Source organism: Xiphias gladius, chromosome 16, assembly GCF_016859285.1.
Source record: "Xiphias gladius isolate SHS-SW01 ecotype Sanya breed wild chromosome 16, ASM1685928v1, whole genome shotgun sequence".
Taxonomy (NCBI): domain Eukaryota; kingdom Metazoa; phylum Chordata; class Actinopteri; order Istiophoriformes; family Xiphiidae; genus Xiphias; species Xiphias gladius.
In genome coordinates this window covers 4869749-4883463 of record NC_053415.1, presented here as the reverse complement: position 1 = coordinate 4883463, position 13715 = coordinate 4869749, and positions in this window count along the sequence as shown.

Sequence of the window (13715 nt, the reverse complement as noted above, 5' to 3'; positions counted from 1 at the left end):
CCTACATTTGGGACATGTGGATTAATGTAGAAAGGAATCATTAAGACTGTAGATTTTTGGAAGACAAAATCTACAGTCCTTGTTCTGTGCAAAAATGCATTCCTAAGTTCAGTTAAAGCTAATATAAGGGCTTTAGCAGTATATGTGAATCAAATCAAGTGGGTGTCTTCTAAAGTTATGGTCTTTTTATCTTTATATAAAATTCACTTTTTATGTTCCCACGGTCACTGTTTCCTTGCTGTGCTGCAGCAGAAAGATTCGTCCTGATAGCCACATGTGGGTTAATTGCTGGGACACAACACTGGCAGGAAGCTCGACAAACATGACAGCCAGGACACAGATACACATTTGATTTGACTAACTCCTTATATTTTTATATGAATCGAATCCAATGTAGTTGTGTTACTTCATGGCCAGCATGGACAGGGGGAATGATTACAGCAACCGACAACTCATTCAAAGTACACATGGCATGTGAGTATTGTATGAAGTAAAATCAAGAACTATCCCTTAAACCCTGTTGACTGATTATTTGGGGTTAAAACTCACAGTTGTCCTAAACTTGTTAATACCAGAGAAAAAAAACCTTTGCTTGCACTATTAGCTGGTATAACCTACTTCTCTCTATAATGAGCAATTTGGGTTATTAATGACAAACACTGCATGCTCCTGCTGGGTTCCTTGGCTATTTTCTTCTCATTAAGTGCTGCTGCTCTGGAGATTCTCAGTTACAGCACTGCGGTCATTGACACAGGGGTCCACACACTCTTTTTCCTCTGTGTTAAGTTGCGGTTATGAGGTTCCAGCCTCCAACTTTCACTTGCAATTAAAGTATTATCTCCCAGTTTTGAAGAAGCAGCTCTCGTGTAGGTTTGTCCTGTCTACCCCTCCTCTAACTTTCTCCTTATTTCTCTTTTTTCACTCTCTGCTTCTCTCTCCTGCTCATCCCCTCCCTTCCCCATGCGGTCTCTCCGACCTCCCAGTGAACTCCAGTGGCTACTCAGAGCTGTGCCTGTGTTATTGGAAACACCCCTCCAATACTCCTATTAGCCACGATGCAAAGATGATAGATTGTGCTTTGTTTGGATATCCATTTCCAATTGCAGGTCATGATTGGTGTAAGCAGCCTGAGATGATAGGTTTGCTGCGTGATACTGCCAAAAATGACCTAAAAAAAGTATGAAGTGGGAGGGAATAAATGAAGAAGGCAAACAAGGAAAGACAGAAAGAAAGAAATAAAGTACTGCCTCAAACAGAATAAATAATGCCTTGCACAATACCTGAAACTGTAAAGTAACCAAAAAGGGGAGGTTTGTTTAAAAAAAAGACAAACTAATACTGAAAAAGTGTCAAGTAAGTGGAAACTGGAAGGAAAATTTGGATGGATTAAAGGTGAGGACCACTAGAGGCCCAATCAGTCAGTAGGAGTGTGAAAAAAGAAAAGGAATATACTATAAATTTCGGACCTGAGAGGCAAGCATGAAAGGGGGATAAAAATACCAACAGGTATTTTACAAATAAAAGCAACGAAGTGATCTAAAGTTGCCTGCCAGAGGTCTATGTAAATGTTCTAGTTCCCTGTCAACAATCTGTTAAATTTGTTTTTATCTCGCCTTGTAGAGAACACAACGTCACAGGCCAAATAATTTTAAAGAGTGCCTCTGTGAAATGTATGCTTTATCTGCTTATATTTATGGCTAGTGACAAAAACACAGATGACAAAAAGGGAAAACGAAGATGCCAAATCAGATTCAAATCCAGTTTTTCACACTTATATTGAGTGCCAGCAGTACAGCCATTAGGATGATTAATCCAGTTACTGCATGTACCCAGACATGACCTACAATGATACTGCGATGGTGAAAAGCAGTGTGAGGCTTTATGGCTGGACCAGATGGAGGAGTGGAAAAGTTGGCCAGGTTGACAACATTACCCAGTGAGCACCAGGGACTTGCCCAACTGCTGCTCCAATGTGTTTCCATGGCAATCTTAAGTAGAATAATGGCCTGGTTTCCTCAGGTTCAAGAATTATACGTAGGTCTTGGCTTGAGAGGATGTGAAAGCAAAATGTAACAAAGGGAAGACACAAATGAGTCGAGACCTTCACCACTGAAGATTTTTTTTTTCACAGCATTCCTGATTCCAAAGGTGTTTTCAGGTCTCTTGATGCTCCTGGCTAACACCAAAGCCAAGCCTCCTCATCAAGTCCAAATTGTGAGATTACAACAATCCAGACTAAAGCCATCTTTGTCTCTACTGTTGCCTTACCACTTCTTGCACGAGACAATGCCTTTTCAAAGTCTGACACTGTGGCCCCCCATCAGACAAATTTGAGAGAACTGTGCCCCCCCGACCCCCAAACACTTAAACCCTGTTTTTCAGTCTATATGTATTGGATATACAGACACCTTACACTGGATTACTTTGATACTAAAGAAAAATTTATTCAGATTTTTTGTGATGGACATCAGACATAATCATATCCTTAGAAAGTGTGAGTCACATTTAATCTAAAAATATGCGTATCAAATCTGTGTGTTTGACTCTGAGAAGGAGAACAATTTTTTAAGCTGCAAGAATCAGGCTTTAAGGGTTTTGAAGTACCTTCATTGTCTCCGTGAGCTGTGTGTCACAATTGCTGCTGCTGCTCCAACTGCTGACCGTGTCAAAATCAAACTTCACTCTGCATGAAATATGCAGGTGGACAGCAGGGGTAATAATACTGGTTGTTGCTGCCAGCTGAAGAATGAGAATGATGTGTTATGGAGTACAGTGTGTACTGTCAGTGAAGAAATCAGAACGTCTTTCTGTCCAACAGAGGATTTATACCAGTATGGGTGTCATGTGAGTAAGAAAGAGTGAGAACAGAGAGAATTGCCTGGAAGCTGAAATATAGACACGAAAACCTGACATTTTGTAGTTTTGGTTCAAATGTTTTTCCCATTACACTCCATTTTGGCTGCACTGGAAATGCCTTGACATGAAATCATATAATTTAGGAATACAAACTGTATGAAAAATGCATTGCACTACAGTTTTAAGTGTTAAAGTGTGATATTCCCTTTATGAATTAAAGGTCTGGGCCCTTGATACGAAACATTTTGGGAAGCCAAAATGTACCTAGTTTGGTGAGTACTTGATTGTGTCTAAGTGCTAGACAACATGACAGAAACTATATACATCTAGTTTGAAGTGCCTGAGTGACAACTAAAGGTTTAGCAGTGCCATTATCATGCTTGCAGTGAGCTGCAAGGTCAAAGGTAAAAACCAGGGTTTGAAGGCAAGTTTAAAACATCGTAAAGACAGTGGAGGGGCACACATAAAGTATCTCTCAATAGGTTTGAAATTACAAAGGGTCCTGGTCATGTATCACTAAGATAAGGACCACCCACAGTATCAAATGAGGGATGAATAGCTCAAACCACCATGTGCAAGAGGCAGCCAGCCCATCACGCCCTGAAACATATGAGCTACACTGTTTGATCAGGGGACCGTAGCCAATCGAGATGAATGATGCAGAACTGGATGGAGAATGAACATGAACATCCATCGCTGTGAACAGTACATGCCTTGTGTTAAGGACTCCAAATCACATTCATTTGCCAAAGACATTTTATAGCTAAAGGCTTTACTAAATGCAGTATCTGTTTATTAGATGTACTTGGACTGGATCTCATCCGTAATGCCAAAAGTGGAGAGATCTGGTGAGTTCTGAGAAAAATAAAAGTATTCTATCACTGGAATGTAAGATTGGTGGGCTGAGGCTACAGGGATGACGTGATGTACTTTATCCAAGGGTCATTTACTTAGATTCCCCCCTGACTCACTGAGGATACAATACGAGTATTCTCATTTTGGGATAAAGAGATACATCACAATTCAAGCAGCGAAGCATTATGAATGATGCGTCATGTTGTATGTCATTGAATTTCTTTTGGAAAACCCTCCCCAGACCCTTTGCCAGGATTTTGTGTAGACACTCAAGTTTCATGGTATTTTTCACCTCTCTATCTCAAAAGTGCTGTATATCATGTTTGAAAGCCAAATAACAGATACCAAAAGTAGTTTACTAGGTAACCATTTCAGGGTTTGTAAGGTCGATTTGATTTTTGGTTTTTTGAGTGAAATCTGTACAGGGAAAGTGAACAACCATAAAGTGCCTGTGAGGAGAGCACTTGACTTGTGTTTCAAAATACTTTTTATTCAGATGGTCTTCACACCTGCCCAGTACATAAAAGCATACAGCCTACTGCCACTGATTTATACTTTTTGTAGAACACTTCAAAAAAACATGTTTTGGAAATAATGGGTACCAAGGGAGGTTTTCCAGTACCACATAATTCAGGGTAGGAATAACTTTTCAGCATATTTCACTTCAATTCTCCGGGGTCCAGTATTTTATTTGAATCATAATATATCTTGAAATATTTTGGAGTAAGTTAAGAATTCTAAACCCTAAAAAACAAGTTATGAGAAAACACAAATGAGAATGAATAATTGCAGAAGAGTTCATAAGCATCCAGCACTGACTCAGACTTTACTTCATATCCAGTGATTTCCTTCCCATGTTTTGAGAGCCTTCACATGCATGTCATGCCGTGAATTAAAAGAAAAGTCAATCTGAAAATATGCAGAGGTCTATGTCCCAATAAAATGTAAGGTACTTCTGATAGAAACTGTATTTCCATTTTGCTATTGGGATGGAACAATTGTAATAGCACTGCATTGTACACACCATGAAGAGATTACTCAGGATTCACCTGTTGCTAGTTAATTAAAACAGAGAGTGCAGCCAAAACCAGAACTCTATTAAAGTTGTCTCACTCTTTTTTGACTCCTGGTTGCCAGGGTGGGGATCAATCTAATGGTTAGAGATTCTTAAAGCGCCGGTCATTCCCTGAGGCTGTCCCAACATCAGTCCTGAATATTCCTTGTGGAAACCTGTTGCTGAGGTAATCAGCTGGCTTACGCTGTGTTTGATAGGATTTTGCTTGGGCTGAGATGAGGGCAAGGACTAAATCATCGCACTAAATCTCTCAAGTGCAAGTCCCCGGAAAGAGCCAGGCTGTAAGAATGGGGGAGCAAATTTTGCATGCACAATTTGTCTTTGTAACAGGAGAATTGGCACAGCCCTCAGCTTAAGGATGTCATGACCGGACCAACTTAGCACGCAGCAGAAGTGCTTATTACGCATTGTATACTCATTCCTGACACAGGGGAGCCTGGCGTGGCTCACATCCCGGTGATCAGACTCAAGCTTTTTCTCACCACAACAGTTTGTAAGAGACCTGGTGAATTTCCACAAACCTCGCCATGAACTCTACCACTTAACCATGAGAGACTCCTCATTTTGGGAGAGGCCAGAGTCTGATAAACATTGGGGAAGAAAGAAGGAAGAAAAAAAGGACGACAGGAAAATGGAAAACAGGGCTGGCACTTCCAGCAGGTTTATTTGAGGCCGTGACAGTGAGCCCTTGGAAAAGGGATGGCGTCTAAAGCCGGGACCACAGATGGGCGGAGGGTACACAAAAGGGGTCGTGACAAGTAGACATGGCATTTCAAAGCCCCCTCGCTTCTTCTTTGGTGTCTGGGAGATAAAGGAAGGAAAAATCGGATTATTTTACTCCCCGGATCCCTGAACTCAGTGGGGCAGAGTGAAGACAGTGCCTGGGAACAATTTGTCCAGCCATTATCTCAATCCATTAAGGATGAGAACTGCAGGCCACGCTCCGCGTCCGATGTTCCATCGTGAAAATGAAAAGAGGATTTCTGAAGTGCTTTACTTCTAGATTATCGTCTCTTTTTCTCTCTTTCTGTATTTAACTTGCTGATAGAAGGAATCAACTGCATAGTAAAACACTCATTATTGACCTTAGAACTAGATTTCACCCATGTTCCACCTGCCTCTACCTTTGTGATGTATGTGTACAAGCATGCAAACCCTTTTAGTGTCAGTTCCACACAATAAAAACATCAAGCCGCAATAAAGTCATAGGTCTTTAACTGCTGTTGTTGACAATTTAGAAAATGTTAATTTAGATAGATATGGTTAACAATCATACTGTAAAGACAGGATTATTCTCCAGGAAGTACAGTAATGTGGATTCTCTGATATGAAACATGATCATATCATGATCATCATAATTAAGGAAGAAGCTAAAATGCAAAAGAAACCTTATATGAAACATTATATTCTTCAGCTTTGATTTTTTTTAAAAAAGGTTTTTTGTTTCACACTACATGAACTGATTTTAACCTGCAGGTCGTTTGATTTCAGATCATTGTCACCCTTTGTTTTATTTTGCTAAATCTGACTTCACATCAACATACTGAGAGAATACCACAGAAAGCTACAGCATTAGCTGTGAAGGCCATGCAAAGTAGCTGTTTCACTTGGGTTTGGTGTTCCACCAAATCAAATTGATGGTGATACATGGTGGAAACACAAAAAAGCCTGAATGAGGTTCCTTACGTCGTTGTTTGACACTTTCTGCCTTGGCTCTTGCTGAGAATCAAGCTGACCTGTGTCTTCATGAGTTCAGTGTGGCTTTGTAAAATCTCAGCAGTTTCCTGGTCAATATGGCAATGACTGAGGAGGAAACTTGCTGGCAGTGGTGCTGGGTTTCATCAAAGGATAAATCCAGAACTTGAAAGTACAATCTTTATTTTTAGCTCTGCCAAGAAGGTTATATTTTAGGCTCTGTTTGTCTGTTTATTGTCTATTAACAGTGGGTTATATCTGTAGGGCTAAGATCAGTCTATTTCCACTTTAGCTGCTCCGTGGGGCTATTCAAAGGCACAGTGCCTAACATCAACATGCTCACAACGACAATGCTAACCTACTGCCAACCCTAGGTCTACACCTCTATCATGGCAAAAAACTACTGAACAGAATTCAGTGACATGTAGTGAAAGTTTAAGCAATAGGGCTAGGAAGAGCTAATTATTATTTGATTCAGATAGCGCCACCATGTGGCCAATTAAGAGGCACTTTACATTTCTGCACAGAGCTCCTTGGTCAAACACTTTTTATAGACTGTGTAAATTTTTGCTTTTTGCTTCTCAGCTTCCCTCAATCTTCACCAATTTGATACCTAACAGATTTGAACAGTCCTGAAAACATACAGTTGTTTTAAAAATAACACACTAAACTCTATAACTGGAGGCCAATTTTTTGAAGGCAAGCTCTGTTTGATATATTTGTAATTTGGCGTATTTTTTACTTGCATTATACAACAACAACTCTAATCAATCCTGCAATCCTGCAAAGGTTGATGGTATGTCACCTGCAGGTGCTGCTACAGCTACACAGTAGTAATAGTTAATTGTAGTTAATGAAGAAAAACATGGTTAGGTCAAAGGGTGGTACAGACCACTAGTATATTAATATTATATTGGTAGCAACCTAAAGCCAGGGGTTTTAGCTCAAAGATAGTCAACAGTATATAAACTGCCTGAATGGTGCTTGTGCTACTCTAAGCCAAACCATATGCATTACACATATTGGCAACCGGCCTCCCCTAAAAAACAGTATGAACACGCAGAATTTTTAAAATTTCTATCTACCAAATGCACTCCTGAATTAGAAACAGGAGTTTGGAAGGTCCCAAAAGATCTGTTCTGGTAGAATTGACGAATGGAAATCTCATCCCACAGCAACACAACCCACCTGCAATGCCAAACTATCCCACAGAGAGAGCCAATGGACATGATGACATTTATAGAGTCAAATTCAGCTCCACTTCCTTTCTCAGGATAGGAGTCGGTGAGTTTGTAGACCTGGAAGGCCCATTTCAGTCCAACTTGGCAGCAGAAGGGCAAGACTTTCATGTGTTGAAAGTTAACTTGACCTGTGTTTACGGTTTAATAAATATAGGATGGAAAGCTGTGGAAAGGACAGACTGATGAAGGGAGGGAATGGATAGTCATCTTCCCCCCCGATTTTGGCCACAGCAGAGCATGTGCTTTACATTATATGAATACGAGGATAAAAATGTATTTCAACATCAACACACATCAGTGGTGAACTGTAGCTCCACAGAACACGTCTGATAACTGGCACAGTGGCTGGTGGACATGAGGACACGCTCATTTGTTGTGTAAGAAAGTGCAGTCCACATAAGACTGGACCGCCACTTGGTAATGCTGTTTGAGTTTGACAGACCCAAAGTATGGGTCCTAAAAAATATACCAATGTAAGCTCTATGAAATCCACATTACAAGAGGTTGTATTTATAGAGTATGGTGTTTGAGTGTGTTGGCCAGTGTCTGAAGTACATTAAATGTCTGGTCTGTGATGTCATTGGCACTGAAATAAGCTTATGGCTTCTAAAGCCACCTTAGATCCATAATTTATGTGTTTAGAACAATTAGTCTTATGTTACAGGGAGGGAAAAACATCTCATGAAATATTTGTAGTCGGCCTGGGTAAAACTGATTTAAGGCGTGCGAAATGGGGTCTTGTAGGACTGGTCATTTCTACATCAGACAAAATCATGAGTCATTTCTGCTCTCCAGGAAACACTCTGTGTTTAATATTCATTGCTGTCAGTAATGACTCTACTTCTCTTTACTCAAAATAAGCCTGTTTTCAATATTCAGCGCCAATTCCTGTAAAAGCCGTGTATATTTGACAGAAGCCCCGAAAAAAATTTAAGTATCAGGTGTTTGCTTTTCAAAGTCTCTGATATAGAGTTTAAATACAAATCTGCCTTTTCAAGCGCTCTGTTGGTCAGATAGCCACAAACCATGATCATGCAAAATCAAAAGATTACTTTAGCTGTTAGCTTAAGAAAGTCCCTGAAAACATTAACACATACAAAACCTTACCCAAGATCCCAAGAGTCACTTTACTGTATCCAAGTAAAACCCACTTTTTACAGTTATGATGCCCTATAAAAATGAACATTGTATTCATTGGAGTTGTGCTTAATGATATGTAAAATAATATGTTTTTAACTCATTAAACAACCAAAAAATTACAAAAAAAAGCCTCAAATACTGAGATCTGCAATTTTATTTGCTATTTTATTCTGTGTTGTATGGACCGTGATGGTTATTTTACAAAAAAATGGATTATAGCTTTATTTAATCCATGTGGACATCAGGTCAGAAGAGCTTCTTTGATTTTTTTGTGACCTGGGGGCTTGCTTTGGAGAGAGGGTTACACAAAAAATGCATCCCTGAATTCAAGATTTGGTTAAAAAACATTGGTCTTACCCACTTCTGATATTTAATTATGTATCATGCAGTTTGGAATACTGCTTGGCTTTGCTATTGCAAAAATACTAGACATTCTACTTCTCAAAGAATGGTTTTTGACCTCACTGCCACAGCATAACATTGGACGATGGGTATTCTATGTTATATTCTCAATTATTTACAACTAAGATTTAGATTGTTACTATCTTTAACTTGCATTACCTTTGGCTTGTTTTGACAAAACATTGATATCAATATATTTATGCTCATGACTCTTACAGTAACCCTCCCTGCTTTCTATATTCAAATGGTTGAATGGCTTGTTTTTGTTGGTAAACAGATTATGACATATCAGTCAGAACCAATGAGAAAAAATCCTCAGCCTTTATCATGTGGGGTCTTTTTACCCACCATTAGAACTGATAAAACATTGAAGAGCTGTGAAACACCTTCAGCTTCATTGAATTAAGTGGATATACTTTGATTTCAACTTAAAGGATAGGTTCATACTTTTTAAGGTCCATTTTAAAGGGGTATGCCACCTATTTGGTACATGAAGGCGAGTTTACTCATAATGAGAAGTATAACTCAGCTTGTGAAAACAGATGTATGTCCCCTGTGGCTTTTGAGGGAGATTTCCATATTCTGTGAAAAAAAAAATCCCGATGATGTCATAGGGATGTACAAGCTTGAGGCTGTAGGCACCAGGCAGGGAAGGTCTAACAAGAGATGCTAATGAGTTGCACTATGGGCATTGTAGGATCTTTATTCTTCTTTTGGACCTTTGAAAGTCAAGATATCTCAGCCTCTTCTGCATCAATTTTGACCGTTCTTTTGTAATGTGTCTCGTGGGTTTTATTAGAGAGCAATACTAAGTTGCTGGAGTATTTGTTGTTGTTGTTCTGGGTTCACATTTCCTGTACAGCTGTTTACCTTCCTACTCTCGGGTGTGTAAAAGTTCTACTGTTCAATTTTAAACCCCAAAAATATGAGGAAAGATGTGTTTATATTAATTAGATTTCCAGTATATAGGAAGGATGCTGAAACTGTGTGCACACATACACACACTGACACACACACACTACTTATTGTGGCCAATTCTTCATCAGGCCAAGCCAGGCAGGGAAAGGAGCCAGCTTGGGTTGGTTTCTTCTCCCTGCAACGTGGGCCGAGTGTCACTCACTGACATATCCTGCAAAATGTTTCCACAATACAAAGAGATCCCACAAGATTTTGCGTATAATTCTATTGCATTTGTTTAAGAAAAAAAGTACTGCATTAAAATTCATAACACCGCATCTCCGAAACAGCATTTGCAAGACCTTCCACATACAGTACTGTAAGTGACAGCTTTTTACCTCTGCTCCAGTTGGCAGCCAAGGCTCACATGGTTCTGCTGAGCTTCACCATGTGGACTCATGCACTTACTTGGGATGTCTGTGACAGTTGTTTAGAAAACATTAAAAATAATATTCACTGATGCCTCATGACAGCTGCTTGAGTCACAGCCATTTTCTTCAACTTGCATCTGTCATCCAATCTTTTACAGTACTTTCTTGGAAAAGGTACCATGGGATCTCTTTTCTGGATGTAAGAACTGACCTTGTGGGGAACATTTGGCTCAATCAATCTTGTTATTAATTAATCATAATATTTTCTCCAGTCACCACAGATGGAAGCCCTTACGTGGGGCTGGAACATCCATTATCAAATGATGATAGCTGCATTGACCTATTAGGGTGCATACTGTACACATGTGCACACTTTTGCTTGTGTGTGTGTGTGTGTGTGTGTGTGTGTGTGTGTGTGTGTGTGTGTGTGTGTGTGTGTGTGTGTGTGTGTGTGTGTGTGTGTGTGTGTGCGTGCACGTGCGTGTGTGTGTGCTTCTGAGTTTATTCTTCACAGATTGCAAAAGAAATGAATCACTCATGGAAGACTTTTTTTTTTTCAAAACAATGACTTGTGTGGTACCAATGTGAATTATTTGACATTTCATCGCAACAAGTTCAAAACACAGTGAATGAGCAGAGGGTGAAACCATTAAGGTAGGGCCTTGAAAGCTCTTTTCAAGAGAATGGATTAACACCTATTGCACTTTTACCATGCAATAAGTCCCTTTTTAGCCCTTATTTAGTGTCTTGCTGTTGTAACTCGTTCAGACGTCAAGACTAAGACTCAGCTGACAGATACATGGGACAATGCTCAGCTCTGTGCTGGTAAGGTTATATTTCCCTGGGGTGCAGTGACAGAACAGATCAGGTCAACAGCGCACAGATACTCCCAAGTTTTATGCTATTGTTTCTGAAAATACTGGTCCCAACCCAAACTGGGTCAAGGATCCTTCATGGGTGGGTCTCGTCGTAATATCCTGATATAATATTGTTTTCCTTTTCAATTATTTTTCCATAGGTCAAAATACTCAAAAAGTTCAAAATGCCAGAGTGGCCCCTCCTTACACTGGTACTGCTGTGTCAAGGGACTTTTTTCACGTTTTTCTCTTTGTGTGAATTGTGTGCCTCATCAAAATCCCTCCACAACCTGGTAAAGTGAACAATGGTGGTGTGCCGTCAGTTTGAGGAGTATTCAGGCCCTCCACAACCAAGTATCATGTTTTTAAAAAAAAATGAAGTGATGTCAAAACATAAATATAAAGGCAGATGTTTTTATATGGTTTTGTCAGAGCACTTAGAGACAATGACAAGTGCCTGCAGTGTGTTTTAACTAGAAAGATGGAGCAAAGTGTTAGTTGAGACAGAGCACTGAGGTCATGCTTGCAATAGCTGATTGGCATCAGTTGTTTCATTCATGCCTCACAATCACTGGCTCTTTCTTCAGCAGTGTGGCTACCAGCTGACTAGTAACATCTAATCATATTCATGCAGGTGTACAGCACGGATACTTATCACTATTACTCCGTTGATTCGCTCATGTCAGCGCTATTTGCATGCCAGTGTTGTGAACTACAACGCACTTCACCGCAAAGTCCTTGTGGACTATTTTTGCTATTGTCTATTTAAGTTTTAATAATCAACTATCTAAACCAAATCCCAGTTGCTGCTCGGATTCTTTGAGAGCTCTCCCAAACAGCAGAGCCATTTCCACCCAACCTTACTCTGTAAACATTTTTTATAAATGTACAATTCCTTAATGTAAGTGTTTACTCTAGTAATGAAAAGTTCACAGTGGGCCATCTCGAAATCTAGGGAGTTCTTCCAGAAGAAAACAGAAAACGGCAAATGACAGTGTTTCAACAGCAGAAGAATGAGTTAAGTCTTCTCCAGAGGCATTCTTATGCTCAGGAAACAGTGTGTATTGTTTTCTTCTGTATTTGGCTAGTTAACCTTCTCATAAGTCAGTAAGTGGTAATTCTAAAACAAGACTTTGAGATGATTTAATTTCTATAAAGTTGAGTATTTTTGATGTTTTAGCCTCCATTGATCATAAGTAAACGTAGAATATAATGGTAGTAAATGTAAGCATCTATGAACTTGGGCCTCTGGAACACATAAAAATTTCAATTTGGGTCTCAAACGGAAATAAGTTTTAGAGCCTTTCTTTTATGCTATGTTTATCATGATGGGTGGTAGAGGCGCCTGCAGTTAAGAGACCTCTGTAGTACCTTACAAATCCTTTTATGTATATATAATATGCTTGTCTGTTTATGAATCCTCCAAGCTGGAAAAAATATTACACCACAGTTTTTATGATTTCTAACCCACATGTGGCAGTGGTTAAGTAATTGTTTCCAACAAAATTGATGTGTGTAATGATGCGTGGACAACACTGAGGGCATATCTCCAGTAAGCTTCTCTTTCCTTAAAGTCTACTGTAACTTGACTGAGAGAGAGAGAGAGAGAGAAAGAGAGAAAGAGGTAAAACTGTGCCATATGAGAGAGATAGAGGTGATAGGCTGAGTTCACAGGAGCAGCAGGGCCTGCTGGTAAAACATATGGCTTCAAGTTCAGAGTAAACACAAATACAAGGCAGGGTTATACTGCTTCTATAAATTTAAAACACCAAGATCAAAATTGTTAGATTTTCAAATTTTACAAATCGCTCATTAAAAACGCCTGCCTTTTCAACTGGGAGAAAGTGTAGTTTGTGAATAACAATTTAACAGATAGTGAGCATGCTTCTTAATGTCTTCAGACAGAGCATACAAAGTCAATGGAAAGAATTAATTAGACGCACATTTTCCTTAAGTAGAACATCAATCGATGCAAACGCACAACCACGCAAGTTGAATGTGTTTGAATTTGAGTGAAAAATGTGTGCATATCCTGGGACTCAACGAGTCTGCTTCATAAAGGTATAGAGACGAGAGAAGAAAGAATACATGCTGGAGGGAAATAACAAAGGAGAACAGGATTTCTGGTGATTTCCGAGTTCTGTCAGAGGCCAAGCTAATAATGTATCTATATCGACCATGGTATGCACGCATTTATGTGATAAAAGTCAACGACACAAACCCTTTTCTTGAATAAACTGTGAAATTATTGTTCCGTTAGCAAACA